We start from the raw sequence: 19084 nt of genomic DNA on the forward strand, positions 1-19084 counted from the left end.
TAATGATGATTAGCTCATCATCCTACTGGACCACGGCTAGTTTATGGGTGCTCGGTAGTAACATTCAGTCAGACAGAGCGTAATATCAAGTGACTGGCTGGCACATGTTCTTCCTCATAGGTCAGCTTCAACTCTGGTATTTGTTAGTAGCAATGCAGAGATGATGTACAGGAGAGCAGGGGGCGCAAGCGAGGCGCTAGTTGTGCGGTGCTAGTAGCCTGGCGCTAGTGTCTTGGTGCGAGTAAACATTTTGCCTTTCAACCTTTAACACTAAGCACAAAACACTGACAACACCACACATTATTGCACTGTAAGTCTTATAGACACTTGGGTCAGATAATAAACTTCAGACTTTTAATGAACCAAAAAATCCTGTACACTGAAAATCTATTCATGAAGTTACCATACGAAGGTCTGAAGGGTGAAACATCCTAAATAAACTATTATAAACTATTAACAGCCAAAATGAATGAGAACATGGGAAAACACAAATGGGTTCATCAAATCTAGAAGACGCTGTGCTGCTTTTAAAGTAATAATTTCTAGTCAACTGTCCTAAACATTTAACAACCAAGCTGCTTTCTTTATAGTCTTTTTCTTTTGCATTTGCTGTTCGCTCATTTAAGTCCAACAAAGCTGCACTATTCAGTTCACTGTACACTTTGTTAGGTTTGATTACATTGAAGTTGATCATGGTGTGAAGTAAATGTATTATATCTTGGCACGTGTGATAGTATTTCTGTTAAATGTCATCTTGATAATATCATTTATGATGATCATTTTGGCTACAATAATTGTTGGTCACATCCCTGATTATGATATTTGCCCACCAAAAAAGCCTAGCACAAAGCCCACTAACTAGAAACTTTACTAAAAACCAGCCACATCACGCCTTTTTGCTCGGTTTGCATTGAGATTAATCCATATTTCTCAAGTTTAGTTTTTTATACAGGGGAGATTGTAACTCCCATCTTTTTTCAACAATGCTTTCTGGCATCGATCTTTCCTCGAGTCTTTGCCAAGAGTGTTTTTGTCAGACTAATATTCCCAAAGTCAATAAAGAACCTTCAAGCACTATATTGTGATGAAATACATGAGAAAACCCATTTTGGCTGCTTGTACCCGCGATCTCGTTCTTTCGGTCATGACCCAGCCTTCATGACCATAGGTGAGGGTAGGAATGAAGATCAACTGGTAGATCGAGAGCTTTGCATTCTGGCTCAGCTCTCTTTTCGTCACAACGGTGTGGTTAAGCGAATGCAATACCGCCCCCGCTGCTCCGATTCTCCGGCCAATCTCTCGCTCCATCGTTCCCTCACTCGCGAACAAGACCCCGAGGTACTTGAACTTCTTCACTTGGGTAAGGGCTCATTCCCCACCCGGAGTAGGCAATCCACCGGTTTCCTGCTGAGAGCCATGGCTTCAGATTTTGAGGTGCTGATCCTCATCCCAACCGCCTCAAACTCGGCTGCGAACCATTCTCGTGACTGCCGAAGGTCACAGACCGATGACGTCATCAGGACCACATCATCTGCAAAGAGCAGCGATGAGATCCTCAGGCCACCGAACTGCAACCCCTCTCCTCCACGACTACGCCTCGATATCCTGGCCATGAAAATCACAAACAGTATTGGTGATAAAGCGCAGCCCTGGAGGAGGCCAACATTCACTGGGAACGAGTCTGACTTACTGCCAAGTATCCGGACTCAACTCTTGCTTTGGGCTTATAGGGATTGGATGGCCCTCAGAAGTGACCCACTCAGCCCATACTCCCGTAGCACCTCCCACAGTAGCACCTCCCACAGTATCACCCGGGGGACCCGGTCATATGCCTTCTCCAGATCCACAAAACACATGTAGACCGGGTGGGCGTACTCCAAGGCCCCCTCCAGGATCCTTGTGAGAGTGAAGAGTTGGTCCGTTGTTCCATGACCAAGACGGAATCCGCATCGTTCCTCTTCAATCAGAGGTTTGACTATTGGCCGAACCCTCCTTTCAAGAACCTTGGAGTAGACTTTACCAGGGAAGCTGAGAAGTGTGATACCCCTGTAGTTGGCACATACTCTGGTCCCCCTTTTTGAATAAGGGAACCACCACCCCCTAGGCACTGTTCCAGACTTCCACGCAATGTTGACGAGGCGTGTCAACCAAGACAGCTACTCAACACCCAAAGCCTTCAGCATTTCTAGACGGATCTCATCAACCCCTGCGGCTTTGCCACTGTGGAGTTGTCATTGACCTCCAACAGGGTAATTGACGATGGTTCCCCATCAGCTTCAAGCTCTGCCTCTACCATAGATAGCATGTTAGTCAAATTTAGGAGTTCCTCAAAGTGCTCCTTCCAGTGGCCGATAACCTTCTCAGTTGAAGTCAGCAGGGTCCCAACCTTGCTGTACACAGCTTGGATGGTTCCTCGCTTCCCCGCTTCCCCCTCCGGAGGTGCTGGACGGTTTTCCAGAAGCACCTTCGTGCCGACTGAAAGGCCAGAGGCTGCCGCCCTTCGAGTCTGTCGGTACCCTGCAACTGTTTCCGGAGTCCTCCTGGATAACATAACCCGGAAGGACTCCTTCTTCAGTCGGACGGCTTCCCTGACCACCGGGGTCCACCACGGTTTTCGAGGGTTACCGCCCCTTGAGGCACCTAAGACCTTGAGACGACAGCTCCTCACCGCAGTTTCATTAATAGACGTTTTGAACATTGCCCACTCAAGTTCAATGCCCCCAACCTCTACAGGGATGTCTGAAAAGCTCCGCCAGAGGTGTGAGTTGAAGATCTCCCGGATAGGGGCTTCCTCCAGACGTTCCCAGTTCATCCGCACTACCCGTTTGGGCTTACCAGGTCTGTCCAGAGTCTTCCCCCACCCCTTCTCCACCAGATGGGGATCAGTTGACAGCTTCGCCCCTCTCTTCACCTGAGTGTCCAAAACATGCGGTCTCAGATCAGATGATAGGATCACAAAATCGATCATTGACCTTTGGCCTAGGGTGCTCTCGTACCATGTACACTTATGAGCATCCTTATGTTCGAACATGGTGTTTATTATGGCCATTCCATGACTAGCACAGAAGTCTAACAACAAACGACCGTTCAGGTTTAGATAAGAGTCAGGGATCAGATCAGGGATCAGATCAGGGAGGCCGTCCCTCCCAATCACGCCTCTCCAGGTGTCTCCATCGTTTCCCACGTGCGTGTTGAAGTCTCCCAGCAAGACTACGGAGTCCCCTACTGGAGCCCCTGCAGGGCTCCATTTAGGGTCTCCAAGAAGGCCGAATACTCCGAACAGTCAGAGCTTTCCCTCCCATAACCCGAAGGCGTAGGCAGGCAACCCTCTCGTCCACCGGGGCGAACAACAATGTAGCAGCACTCAGCCGGCAACTTGTGAGTATCCCCACACCCGCCCGGCGCCTCACACCTTGCGCAACTCCAGAGCCAAGACTGTGTGTAGAGGTAAGCCCCACCAGATCCAACTGGTAGCGCTTCACCTCCCGCACTAGTTCCGGCTCCTTCCCCCACAGAGAGGTGACGTTCCACGTCCCCAGAGCCAGCCTCTGCTGCCCGGGTCTGGTCCGTCGAGGTCCCTGACCATCACTGCCACCCGTGTGACAGCGCACCCGACCCCAGCGGTGTTTCCCATGAGTGGTGGGCCCACAGGATGGATGGATGTGAGGCACCACGTAGCTTCTTCCCGGCCACCAGGCGCTCGCTGTCGGGCCCTCCCTCTGGGCCTGGCTCCAGACGGGGCTCCCTGCTCGGAGGTCTCTCCTTCTCTTTCCCTCTGTTTCATGAGGTCATTTTGAACCATACTTAGTCTGGCCCCTCGCCTGAGACCAATTTGCCTTGGGAGACCCTAGCAGGAGCACTAGGCTCCAGACAACACAACTCTCAGGTTCATAGGGATACACAAACCTCTCTACCACGGTAAGGTGATGGTTCCCAGAACATTTTTATAAATCCAATATTGACAAATTCATACTGTCTCATTTAGGGTTGGGCGATATTGAAATTCCGCTACTGGTGACATGGCTTTAAGAAAAACAAAGATATAGAAAAATGGACTGGAGACGCATCTGTTGCTGAACCCACGCATGTACGTCATATTATTTTACACTCATTGTCTAGGCCAGGCCCGACCAACTAGCGGCCCACGAGCCGGATACGGCCCTTCTGAACTTTTTTCTAGCCTGCAAGATATATAGCATAAATAAAACTAAAGCCTGATTCACACTAAATGCGTCGAAAACGCCGGTGTCTCTCTCCAAGCCAAAGAAACCTAAAGATGATTCTGAAAATCGTCAATTCCAGAGAAAATGGTCTGACAAATATTGATTTACTTTGCCAGCTGCAACAAGTAAAACACTGGTGTGTTTATCATGCAACAAATGTATTTCTGTGATGAAAGAAGACACCGGGAAGCGGCACTACAAGTCAAATCACGGCTCGTTTTCTGCCAGATTTCCCATAGGCTCAGAGGAACGGAGAAGGAAAGTACAGGGACCGCTAGCATCATGTGAACGGAGTCAAGTGGCTTTTGGTCGCTTTTGCACGGAACAAGAGAGAGCCACGATAGCAGCCCTGCTTTTTTTCTGTTCTCTCCTCTCCTTTTCTCCGCTCTGTGTCTGACTGACTGACTGACTGTAGGTATGTGCGCACATGTCGTGTGTGTGTGTGTGTGTGTGTATGTGTGTGTTCACGAAGCAGAGGAGATAATGTGAAAGCGCAAAGTAACGCAGTAAACACGTAAACGTGCACATAAACAAGATAAATATAATTTAATAAAAGAGCACCTGTTCAATGTGAGTTCTGAATATAAAAAAACCCCCAAAAGTGTAATTTCTCTCACTGACTCAAACAGGCTCAAAATGACAGAAGTCTGATACGTTTGTTAGTTCTATAGGAATACATCACCTGACTTAGGCATGTAATGCATGCTTAGTGTAAATGCAAAGACATATCTGCTTTATGATTCAAATAAGCCTACTTACTGTTAAATTGTAAAAATGTATCCAAGATTGAAGCTATTGTACTTACAAGATTCTTGCTGTTCGGAGTTGTATCTCCATGATTGTTTGCACTTTTTGTACGTCGCTTTGGACAAAAGCGTCACCTAATGAACTGTAATGTTATTGTGAGTCTGATGCTACTGTTTTACTATGTTCTATTTGCATTTAGTATTTAATTTTATGGATATGGACTTGTTTTCAAAGCACCTTATGTATGCTTGGGAGGGTTGAGGATATTATAAACAGGGCTACTTACTGGTAAAGTGGTGAATACTGTTTTGTTATATTCATCTTTTGTTCTACATTAGTGGACATGGACATGTTTGGAAAACAACTCATGTCTCCTTGGTTTTCAAGATGCAACATTTTGCACTTTTGTGTCAAGCCTTGAAACCATAGCTTTCCTACTGTTTTGAATGGACTGGTTGCTTTCTGTAATGAATTAAGGTGATACAAATAAAGTGAAAAAAGGGGATGCACGTGACTAGTTCATTTTATGTATTAATAACTATTAACACTAATGTAAGTAAGAGTTATTTGTAGTGATTCATTGACAAAGTATTGTGTGGCCCACAAACCCCCAGTGATTTTCCTATTCGGCCCACTTGCTAATGAAGTTAAATAGCCCTGGTCTAGGCTAATCATCTTATCGTGGCCAACAAATATCATGTTGAACGATCATTTCGGCATATCGCCCAAGCCAAGTCTCATTATATGCATAGTGTCATATTGCCTACCCAGATGAAGTTAAATGTTTTTAAACAGGGTTTTTTTGACAATATATTTGCGTGTGTGGTGAAAATGTAGTTTGTCTTTCCACTGTTCCAATAATCACCAACTCTGGTATGGTCAAAATAAACCCTTAATTCATCGCTTTAGATGTGAAAATACGACTGCTCTATAGACGCTATTTTCCCCCGTTGTCTCTCTCTCTGCCCACTGAGCATCAGACTACTTAGCAGTGGCTCTCACTCACTCTTCGGGGCGGATCATTCAATTAGCTAAATAAAATGACAAAAATCACCCAAAAAAAAAACCGACAACCAGAAACACAAAATGATCCTGAACTTCATGAAAACCTTAAAGTAACCCTAAAACACACAGTTTATGTTTTGCCTTATGGCTCTTTGTTTGCCACGTAACAGATCCCTGCAAACGTTCTGACTTTGAATAGAGCTGACGCTGCGGCCTGCACCAGCCTGTGTAAATATACTGTAGCAGTGAAATGAAAGCCAAAACAACATCCCCCGATTTTTCAAACCTACTACCTACCTTGATCTGTAAAATCAGAATATAAATATTTCTCCTTTGTCAGTTTTCCAAACAGTTTAAAAAGGTATTTCCAAAGCTAAGGTTTCCATTTCATATTACACTGTGAAACTTCTCTGCTCATTTGAGGTGACGCTGTTATGAGTGATGCAGGTTTACAGTGTGGCTGTGGACAGCAAAACTCATTAATATACTCTCTTTGACATGATTACAGAAGACACTATTTAGATGCAGATATAATGTATAATTGAAAATGACCCATTTTTCAAGGGATTATTTTTCCAGAAGCGGTGGGTAGGCTTGAGCTGTCGTTTCTACAGTAGCTGTCAGGACGTAGAAGGCTGAGAATATGGTACAGCTTGTCTGATAACACTGTGGCACACCGCAGAGAAAATCATCTTGGCTATGAATGTATAAAAAAAATGGACAGTCAGTGATGAGCAAATGCCTTCATTCATCTCTTCTGTGTGGTGCAGAGGGAGAAAAAACATTGTTGTGCAGCAGTAAAAGACTGCATTGGACAACACAGCCAACAGAGGCTAGGTTCTGCAGTTTCCTGCATGATTCAACACAATGTTTGATGAAATAAACTGGAGAAATTGGGTGGGGCAGAAAAGGACAGTGAAGGTGTGAGTGCTCTTAGGGTTCTGATGAAAGAGTCAGGATTGGATGCTCCATTTTTAGAAAAGATGGGATGGGTCGAAATTATTCAGTTGGGGACAACTATTTCTGCAAAGAGAAGAATCAAATTCTCTTCTCCTTCTCTGTCTCTCATTCAGTGGAAATGGAGAGAAGTCCCCAAGGCCTGCTGATCTCCAGCCATTGATAGGACAATTCTTCTAGCTCATTCTCCTGCTTATAGTATCCCTCTCCCTTGTTCCCTGCTTAAGTCTCTCCATCTCACTTCTCACTCTCCATTTCCTGGATACGTCTACCTGTCTGCCTCGAGTCCTTCATTTGTCACTTTTTGCTGTATCCTATCCTTTCTCATTCTTTTTCAATTCCAGTTCTCTTTTTGTCTCCAGCCCTCCTCCTCCTCCTCCTCCTCCTCCTCCTCTCAACTGCCTTCCTCTCTTATGATGTGTTTAGCATTCAAGGCCTCTCACCGCTGCATCACAGGCCTGTTTGTTTCACCGAGCTGCAAAGAGAAGCAAAAAAAAGATGCAATTCCTCAGGGACGGAGTAAAATTTCTATATGCCTTCTCACTGTGGAGCATAATGCATCTGCATGGAAATGCAGCCACACATATAAAGGCTTAGTAGTCACATCTCCGCATACACACGCAAACAAAACGTGACGCAAGCATGCATATATGAATATTTTTCTTCTATAAAGACACACAGGCATGCATGTATGCTTTCAGATTCATACACCCACCCACACACGGAAGACACGCTCAACACACCTACTATTCATTATGAAGCATAACATGAACTACTTAACCTTAATAGCCATCCAATGTTAATGCCCAATGCCATTTGACTTTGACACTTAACTGCAGTTCAACACCCATACAATTAACCTCCAGTCGTTTGCATGTCAAATATGGAGAGAAGATTTCCTCAATCTGTGCCCCCTCCACACAGAGACGCAGGTCAACGAGCTAATGAAGAGTCCTTGCACTTCGTGTTGGAGTTAAGTACTTTAAATCCTACATAACAGTACACAACGCAACCCTAACATATTCCAATTAGAATTAAATGATCTAGATATTAAGCATTCACATTCATAAAGCGCCATGTTTACTGTATCGGGACAAACTGGGTCATATTTGGCTGTCTTAGATCCCTGTGCTGTCATAGAGGATTGGTTTACTGTGTGCCAGCCCCCGGCTCTATTCTGCTGCAACATTGTCCCCTGATAGAGTCATAACCTGGAGGGCAGCTGAAGCATACACACAACCAAACACACCCTCACACCAAAAAATACAAACACATCCACATTACCCCCCTCCCCCTCCCTTAAAATAAACAACACAAACATCCACCCACGCCGAGCCGGGTGGTTGTAATTAAAAAGCAGTGTAGCTCCATGGAGCAGAGAGAGGCTATCTGAGGAGAAAGGTAGGTGGGATTACTCCACCCGTTCAGCCTAAAGGCTTCCACTAATTACCTGTCAATGACAAGGAAGAGGGAGATCTAAAGGGGTAAATATTGTCCCAAACTGTCATCCTCAATGAACCACACTCCACACTCCGCAATTCAGTTCAAGGATAATACCCGCCGACAGGGGAAATAATAAGATGCCATATGTTTGTGTAATTTAGGCATTATTAGTTCCAAATATGTTCCAAACAAAGACACACTTGACTTGTTGTGGTTTTAAACAGTGTGACACCAACTAAAGGTCAGACGGCAGACACGCACTGATCGGGAAAGATGCTGAGAAGATGGAGAAAGAAAAAAGTGTTCTTTTTTCAAAAACTCAATCTAATTGCAGATTTAAAGATTGTGTTTTGGTTGTGAAGCAGACAAATGTGCCAACGTATAAAGATGTAGAGTTGCGTTTAAAATATGTTGATTGAGTTTATAATTGATTTGTTAAAACAAGACATTTTTAAAGCGTTAAAGCGTTTTCAATGTCATTCTACTAAGCGGAGACAGATTCCTATTCTGTTCGCATTCAGTTTGCGTCTTCATTCTTCAGTCTTTTGAAGTATTTCCAAGCAAAGCTGGTGGCAGACTTTGTGTTGTGTTAGCATAATTTAGAGGGTCGAGCTTACAATAGATACAATTTGGTGAGCCAAAAGGAAGTTACCGTTGTGCTGCTGGGTTTTGCATCACTGCCAACTCCCTGCTTACATATTACGTTGTGATACATATATTTTGTACGCATCATCCTATTTGGTTTATGCCTATAACGTAACAAATTGTTACTATTTTTCTGTTATTATATTTATTGGGAAACGAGATGTGTAATCTCGTTTTTCTTTGTTTTTTTCTCATCCTAGATGGGACCCAACCCGAAACAAATATGAGGGGTTGTGAGATGATTAACAGAAAGGAAAGCAGAAAATACATATTTCTGCTGCTCAAAATTGTTTCTTTTCAGATTTTTGCTACTCTTTGCTTAACACCTGCCATGTCTTACATTTCTTGATTGTAATGGATGATGTGCTTCGCATCAGGTGGTTCAAGTATTCTACAACATTAATGGGATGTACAACTTGGAAAGTATTATCTTGCTCATACGATGGTCACTTAGAAACAAAATGCCATGAGTAATCAAATTATTGTATTATATAACTATTTGTATCTTGCTTATCTGTTGTAAATATCATGAAATATAGTTTCTGTACCTTGCATTGGGAACAGATGTGTTAGACTATTTTGAGAAGTCGAATAAAACCCTTGCTAAGGCAGCTTTAATACCCTGTGACAACTGTCAATCACCTAAATATACACAACCTAGCACTGAAAAAAATCCCTTAACCTGATTTTTTTTTTGTCTCATTCACACAAGAAAGCTTCCAGTGTGACATTTTCTATCTGTGCCACAAATTCTTCCAGATAGTGTTCATATTTTGAATATTTAAGGCCACAGTGTCAAAGCAAAATGTTCTACTGTGTGTGAAGACAGAGAAGGCGTACGGTTTTTGATGGTGACTTTTTGGAAACGTTCAATAAGCAAAGCTTTCACTATGTCAGATCTTTCCCTACCAATTAGGTTTTAAGCAGACCTAGAAACAGCATTTGATAAGAATGTGGTTTGCAATCAAATGCAACTGAGTGACTTGTTAATTTACATATACAACATATACATATATATATTCATATTTGTGCGATGTTATAATCATAATATGTGGGTGAAATAATCTACACAGAGATGTGAAAATATAATTCTAGTGGGAATCAGAGAAACAATAGATGCCTCTCACATGTGTTTAGTGTAAGAGGTTATAAATGTCAAGTATGGGGCGTACCGGTAGCTCAACTGGTAGAGCGTATGTACCAGGTAACAAGGCTGAGTACTAACTGCAGCTCAGGTTGGAATCCGACGGCCCTTTGCTGCATGTCATCTCTTCTCTCTCCTCCGCCTTTCCTGTCTCTTTCCAAGCTTTCACGATCTCAAAAAGCAGAAACGCTAAAAATCTTCTTAGAAAAAAAACAAACAAATTCATGAACCTGTAATTGCCCCACCTTGTTCACTAAACCAAATTAAATGGAAAATCAGGTCAGCATTTGAATATTTTTGTGGTTAATATTTGGCATGATTTGAGCATGCACACTTATCCTATTCAGATAAATTCATAGCAAATAGATAATGATTGAACAACAAACTGACACTGATTGGTATCTTTGTCTGTCTATACACAGACAATCATGGCAGTTGGTTGTATGTGATTAGCAACACTCAATAAGAGAATCTAAAAGGTCGATAGACAAGTCTCCTTCTTTAATTATTTTGTGTCCCCCATACAGACACACATAAATTGATGTTTACCAGTGACGCTGGTTTGAGGCATGGTAGTTATGTGGCTTTAGGGATGGTAGTGTCGGTCGCTGGTTGGTCCAACACGTTGTTTCTGAAATATCCCAACAACTTTGGGTTGAATTGCTATGAAATTTGGCACAGATAACCATGGTGCCAATGAAAACTAATGACTTTAATGACGCCCTAACTTTTCCTCTAGCGGCACCATCAAGTTTGTGTCAAATTTGTGGTTTTGAGTGAAATGTCTCGGCAATTATTGGATGGATTTACATATAATTGAATCAAATGTTAATCATACCCTCAGGATGAATTGCAAAATCTTTGGTGATCTCTTAACTATTCATCTAGCAATATTATCAAGTGGCCCAATACGTTGGTTTATGATTAAACACCTGCTGAACGGATGGCATTCCCATCAGCCACAGCTGTATTTTGTGTTAGGGGTAATTAGCTAATGTTAATGCTAACACACCAAACTACGACGGTAAACATGATAAACATTTTACCTGCTAAACATCAGCATGTTAACAATATCCTTGTGACTATATTAGCATACTGAGATTAGCATTTTATTTAAAACATCAATATGACTAGAAATATTCTGAAAGAGCTGCTACATTCTTAGTCTTGTATTTAAATAACCAATCACCTGCATTAAGTCTCATTATATTTGGCCTACTCTAGAGAGAATATGTCCACACAACTTTCCCTCTAACAGCAGGTTGCTTCAGTAGATTTGAATGTGTTTCCAGGGTAGAACAGTTATGCTGCTTTAGTGGTCTAGAGAGAAAAATAAAATACCTGGGATTACTTCTGTGGTATTTTGGTGTTTATTTGATGGCTGACAGAAAGTCAGAACATGGGTACACTGTGGTCATAAACGGTCAGCAACGATGATCAGGGAGGCTGTGGCGTTTAAACAATGCTCAATTGGTACTAAAGGGCAAAAAGTGTGCCAAGAAAATATTCCCCACACCATTACACCACCACGACCAGCCTGAACCGTTGATACAAGGCAGGGTGGATCCATGCTTTCATGTTGCCAACACCAAACTCTGACTCTCTCCTCTGAATGTCGCAGCAGAAATCAAGACTCTATCAGACCAGGCAACATTTTTCAAATATTTTATTGTCCAATATTGGAGAGCCTGTGCAAATTGTAACCATTCTCCTCTGATCTCTGCCATCAACAAGGCATTTCCGGACCAATCTCTATAAACCCTAGAGATAGTTGGGCATGAAAATCCCAGTAGATCAGCAGCTCTGAAAAACTCAAACCATGCCATGTTAAATCACCTTTCTACCACAATATAATGATTGGCTTGAATTTTAGCAGATTATCTTAACCAGACGGCAACTTCCGCTTCAGAAAAACAAAGCCAATACAGAAGTGCCTTAAACTTGCATTATTTCTAATGGCCAGTATGGGGCGACTCCACCGCTTGCAAAAAGAAGTCTGATCGAATCAAAGTCAGAAGAAAGCAACCCTATCCTGCGCTCGGTTGAACTTCACGTTCCAAGATGGCGATGGCCAAGATGCCAAAATCAAGGTATATCATGTATACATGCCTAATAGAGTCACTGCCACGAGACTTGCTAATTAGACATCTCCGTTAAGATTCCTATTTCTTTTATCCTTCTTCTAACAATCTGGCAAAATGTATCTGTGAAAATATAGAAATTTAACCGGAAGACAAATACTTTTGCATTAGAATGCATTATGTAAGGTGCTGATGATTAAGGGCTGAGTTTTATTACGCCACGCTTTGGCAAGGTGTTGGCACAGCGGGGCCATATGCTGTATGTCTCAGTCCAGTTGGACCCAAATGGCTCTAAACGGTGCTGAGCTTCTGCCAGAGCGAGATAGAGAAGATCACTCAGCCAGTCAGTCAGTTGCGTGTGGTTGCAGTGAACAGCCTGGAAAAGAAGCCGAGTTTATGGGAAGTCGTCAGGTTTTTAGGAGCTAGTCTATTAATCACTTTTTTAAAGCCCTTCTTTTAAAAGTTTGTGTTCCACTGTTGTAGTTAATGACACAGGCCCCCGACTGCTGTTGGAAGTCAACATCGACGTCACACAAAGCTCATGCAAGCTGACGTTCATTTCACTTACATTATAATTTATTGTATGTACAATTCAATGACAAATTACAATCACACAATTAACAGATAGGTTAAAATACTACAACAACATAATAACCTACATTTAAGGGGGACATAGCATGAAAAACTCACAATGTCAGTGCTTGTGCACATACATTTGAGTATCTTGATTGCCTACCAACCCACAAACTGTAAAATTAGACAAGCCAGTAACTGGAAAACTACCAATTTTTGTCGCAAGCCAATCAGACCCTTTTTCAGGTGGTGGGGGGGCTTAATAAAGAGACAGGCGCTTAAAAGGAGTGTTTCAGACAGAAGGTGAATACTGGTATATGCAGACAGACAGGGAGAGAAAAATTATGTGTTTTTTTTACATTAAAGCATGTAAACATTCTAGTAGAAGCCCAAAATAGGAGTTTGAACCTGAACATTAGCTATATACATGTATGTCCCCTTAAACAAAATAAATTATGATTATGTGATGACTGTGTATCCAACTTGGATTTTTTTCCCTGCTTGGTCTTTCTTTTTTGCCTGTTTGTATCTTTGTAGTATCTCCTTTGCTCTATAACAAGCAGTGGTGCGGTCTGTGTATGGCAGCCTTCACGGTGTTAGACAGGCTGACTGATGAGTCATAGAGGAGTACATCTGTGTGTGTGTGTGTGTGTGTGTGTGTGTGTGTGTGTGTGTGTGTGTGTGTGTGTGTAGGTGTGTGTGTGTGTGTATATTATTTTCTGTGCTCCTGATGTACCAAATGCATTAAATTTGCAATCTGAACCTTCGTGTAGGTTGAAAAAATAGCTACTTTATTATCAAGTCAGAATGGCTGCTCATGTCATTTTAGTGTCTAACCCCAGATGATCTGAAAGGATATTTCTCACTACATCGATACTTCTGCTCCATTCGAACACTTGGTGGTTTTGTTTTTAATTGGATGCATCTTTTAAAAGGCTAGTTGGTGTATAAGCTTCCTTCATCCACACTGGTTTAGGCAGCCTGCTGTGAAACCCACAATTATGAGATTTGTCTCAGCTGAATGATGTATTGGTTTACTTATTTTCATGGCAACACTTGATACTTAGAGCATTGAAATATGAGATAAAAAGAAAGACAAGCGTAGTAGAGCATCATAGGTTGACGCGTGGGGCTGCCAAGTGCATTAGAAAGCGACGCCAAGGGGTTGTGATCAAGCGTCTGTATGAGAAGAGTTTGGAATAAGATCGTTGGATGAACTAAAGTCCTCTCCACTGATTCTGAGCAACAGAAGCAAAGAATACCATCATGCTACTGGCCTGAAAGCCCTTTTTGCACATGGTATTAACATTACATACATTTTAATACTACATTTTTGAAATTCCAAAAAATGACTACTAACAGCGCTTTTAACAGACATTGCTAAATTCAATATTGAAATAAAAACGATATATATACAGTATATCTCAAAAGTGAGTACACCCTTTAGATTTTTGCAAATATTCTGTTATATCCTTTCAGGGGATAACATTATCCTACTGAAACTTTGATATAACTTAAAGTAGTCAGTGTGCTGCTTGAATAACAGTATAGATTTATTGTCCTTTGAAAATTACTCAGTACACAGCTGTTAATGTCTAAACAGCTGGCAACAAAAGTGAGTACACCCCATAGTGAACATGTCCTAATTGTGCCCAATGATGTTGTTTTCCCGCCCTGGTGTCATGTGACTCGTTAGTGTTACAAGGATTCAGGTGTAAATGATAAGCAGGGCTGTTAAATTTGGTGTTTTGGGCACAATTCTCTCTGAATGCTGGACAACATGGCACCTCATGGCAAGGAACTCTCTGAGCGGCTGAAAAAAAGGATTATTGCGCTTCACAAAGATGGCCTTGGCTATAAGAAGATTGCCAACACCATGAAAATGAGTTGCAGCACAGTGGCTAAGATCATACAGCGGTTTTCCAGGACAGGTTCCACTCGGAACAGGCCTCGCCAGGGTCGACCAAAGAAGTTGAGTCCACGTGCTCAGCGTCATATCCAGAGGTTGGTTTCCAAAAATAGACGTGCGAGTGCTTCCAGCATTGCTGCAGAGGTTGCAGAAGTGGGATGTCAGCCTGTCAGTGCCCAGACCATACGCCGCACACTGCATCAAATCGGTTTGTATGGCCGTCGCCCCAGACAGAAGCCCCTTCTGAAACCGATGCATAAGAAAGCCCGCAAACAGTTTGCTGAAGACAATGAATCCAAGAACATGAGTTACTGGAACCATGTCCTGTGGTCTGATGAGACCAAAATAAACCTGTTTGGGTCAGATGGTGTCCGGCGTGTGTGGCGGCACCCTGGTGAGGAGTACCAAGACAAATGTGTTTTGCCTACAGTCAAGCATGGTGGTGGCAGCATCATGGTCTGGGGCTGCATGAGTGCTGCCGGCACTGGGGAGCTGCATTTCATTGAGGGACACATGAATTCCAATATATACTGTGACATCCTGCAGCAGAGCATGATCCCCTCTCTTCGGAAACTGGGCCGTAGGGCAGTTTTCCAACATGATAATGACCCTAAACACACCTCCAAGATGACAACGGCCTTGCTGAAGAAGCTGAAGGTTAAGGTGATGGACTGGCCAAGTATGTCTCCAGACCTAAACCCAATTGAGCACATGTGGGGCATCCTCAAGAGGAAGGTGGAGGAGTGCAAGGTGTCCAACATCCGTGCGCTCCGTGATGTCGTCGTGGAGGAGTGGAAGAAGATTCCAGAAGCAACCTGTGCAGCTCTGGTGAATTCCATGCCCAGGAGGGTTAAAGCAGTGCTAGATAACAATGGTGGTCACACAAAATATTGACACTTTGGGCACAATTTAGACATGTTCACTATGGGGTGTACTCACTTTTGTTGCCAGCTGTTTAGACATTAACAGCTGTGTACTGAGTAATTTTCAAAGGACAATAAATCTATACTGTTATTCAAGCAGCACACTGACTACTTTAAGTTATATCAAAGTTTCAGTAGGATAATGTTATCCCCTGAAAGGATATAACAGAATATTTGCAAAAATCTAAAGGGTGTACTCACTTTTGAGATATACTGTATATATAAAAGCATATAAAAAAAGTGGGGGTAATATTACATGTAAAGTAATTTCATGATTTGTCACATTTATTTAGTTGTATCAAAACTGAAAAAACACAAAGTGAACTGGATGTGGATTCTTTGTGAGTTTGCTCCTCTGTGTGTTTGTGTGTGAGACTGGCTGCCACAGCATGTGCTTAAGTATTCAGCCTAAGAGATTTTCCCAGATTATCAGTAATTGGCTTTCCCACATGCCCTGTGAAAGGTAGAGAGAGAGGGGGAGGAATAGAAAGATATTGTTGCAGGGATGTGATACCTCGAACAGATTAGAGCCCTTTTATAGGCTGTTCAAGTCACTTTCGTGTCCCTCAACAATTACCATTAAAGTGCTCTCGAGCAGGGCGTCGCTCTTCACCCCACAACTGTTCCAGACGAACAGGAGATGTGGAAACTGGGCAGCTTGTAGGTGTGAGAGTGTGAATCGTCTGGGGAGGACAAGCTGTGTTCATTCTGCATGCTAAATGAAGCAGAAATAGTATTATACACTTCTTCATCTCCCGCTCAAAAACTGACCTTTCAAGAGATTATTTTCTTCTAAAAACTACACAAATATATCAAGTCTTTAACAGCAAGAGTGGATGGACCCCCAGAAATAATTGCAAAAATGGTGAACATTTGCCAAATCTAAGCACAGACAGTGGATACTGAGATTAATTCCGATGATATCTCTTTCAATTGTGGTCTTCTGTGCAGAATGATTCTGCAATAATATCCCTTTAAAGTATCGTCCTCTTAGGTTAATATGCTGAAATGTGTATTGTCTTAGTCATACTTGAGCAATATTCATGTGTGTAATCCTCTTGCCACCTACAAGCAGTTGTGACCTGCTTTGAATCGGGTACTTCATTTATGTGATGTTATTAGTCAATGTGCCTTGTTAAATCAAGATTCACTTAATGGAGATGCATTATGGATTTAGCCTCTAATGTTCAGCTATTATTATGATTTCTCCCTGCCAGCTAGCCAGTGACAGGGTAATAATCCCCATCACAGTCTTACTGTGAGTCAGTAAGGTATACACAATCCCACGGCTTTGTAAAACAGGTGATGCATTTAGGATATGAGTGATTGTCTGGAGAGGCAATTACACAGTGCATCTTCATATCTTGTATTACATGACGGAAAACCTCTAATACTGCAAATTTGCTTTCTTTCTACAAGAACTGCAAACACACAGGCATTCGTCTTACTTCCCTTAGAGAAAAAAAGTAATTACAAGCAGCATCAATGCATGCAAAGTCAAATTTAAAGGAGGTGAATACAAGTACGAGAGACAAGTATGGGCGAGAATGTCATGTGATGCAGTAAAGCAAAAGCCAATGAGTTTAGAGCTAAACTCTATCCAAACGACAAGCTGGATTATTACGCACAATGTCATGAGCCGGGGGCAAGTGGGGACAAGCAAACTGACACCAGTTTATACTTTGACTTGACGTATGCTGCAGTAGATACATGTTTAACAGGGTTTTTTTTAATACCCTGTAGTGCACAGTAATGCACTGTAATTTGTACACATCCCACAAAATCAATTTGCATGCAATCCATGTAACCATGAACCACGCAGTATAAACAGCGACAAAGTCAGCATAGGGACAAGGGCGGGGTGGATGGGTGAGTTCAAAAACACAGGACTTTCACTCAGGAGACCGCACTTTGTCACCTGTGTGAAACCAGCGTTGATTTATTTGTAATGCAACTTCTGTAATTAATTACTTGGGTAGTTTTAACGCAAACCACCTAACCAAGTAGTTGTGTTTCCTAAACCTAACCAATTTGTGTCCTGTGAAGATGGAAGTTCATTTTGAAAAGACTGTACGGGTGTAATGAATGTAAATTGACACGTGTTGCTGGACATTTGTAGGTGAACGCGGAAAATGAGGAATAACTTTTCGTAAGATATCACACAAACTAATGAATAAGGAAACGTAGGTGTACGAGGGTAGTCTTCTTTATCTATCGCTCCTGTTTTACATTGCCATACATATTTGCAATTTAGCTAAATGACAACAGGATTGATTATTACATTGGTCGTGGTTAAATCAGCACAAGACTTTTGACACATCCCATACACATTTTATCAGAATTAAGAAGTAAACAACTCAATTTCTTGAATTAAATATGATAATTTGTAGAACAATATATTATGTATTATAATAATAATAATAATAATAATAATAATAATTATTATTATTATTATTATTATTATATTATTAATATAAAACGTTATAATTGATAATTGCAAACAATGTACTACTGTATAAAATACCACATATTTCATGATTAACACCAACAAATATAATCTACAAGCACAAAGAGATTTCTTTCTGAAATAGGAATCTTTTCCAAGCTGCTTTAGGAGGAAGACCCTTCCTTGAGATTAGGCGATGATTAGAAGCTTTGGAGTGCACCACATGTCACCACATCCTCTCATATTTACAGTTTGTGAAAAGCCAAATCCAGCATCCTGGGAGTTTCATGTTCAAGTCTGCTTCTCAAGGACACATAGTGCCATGGCTTGGGGTTATGCCCAACAACCAAGCTTTAGCACAGAGAAATCAACTGATTTATTCTGGATTCAACTCAAGAGTGTAGAGAAAACCTGTCAAACCTACGAAGCGCAGGCAAGAAGTCGTGTTTTCAGTGCTAACCAAGAAACATGTTTTCTCCACATTTGTCTCATATTTTGACAAAGTCCATCTGGAAACCATCAAATGGTGATTTTGAGCATATTTGTGAAGAGGCCTAAAGAACTTCAGTATTGTCCTCTCCATGACACAGCTGACTTACCTCATCTTCCAGAAACTCAAACATACATACATACATGCATGCACGCATTCTACACACAGCCTGAAGCTAGAACTACGTGCTGTAATTGCTGACTAAACTGCAGAGACCTGACACTGTCTCGCCAGAGAAGAAGATGAGTGAAATGAAATAAGCATACAGACTGAAAGACAAACACGCACCCATACACTTTCTCCCGCTGATGCACACTGACATGGACAGACAGGGTACATTCAACATGCACACTGATGTATTTATCGGCGGTGGGAATAGCTAGAGGGTGCAAACTGTTAAAATATTGCAGAACTATGCCACTTCAGTGCCAGGGGAGCTGAATGTTTTGCCTGCCGTCTGCAGATGCAGAGTGCCCGTCGTCTGTCTACGTGGTATTT

General features: G+C 42.1%; 1 protein-coding gene across 1 annotated transcript in view; it reads right to left on the bottom strand.

Annotated features, from left to right (window-relative positions):
• The window catches only part of adgra1b (adhesion G protein-coupled receptor A1b), a 195817-nt gene that overhangs the window by 112012 nt on the left and 64721 nt on the right, over window positions 1–19084 (bottom strand). The gene's annotated exons all lie outside the window — the stretch shown is intronic.

The sequence above is a fragment of the Cottoperca gobio genome, chromosome 15, assembly GCF_900634415.1.
Source record: "Cottoperca gobio chromosome 15, fCotGob3.1, whole genome shotgun sequence".
Lineage (NCBI taxonomy): Eukaryota > Metazoa > Chordata > Actinopteri > Perciformes > Bovichtidae > Cottoperca > Cottoperca gobio.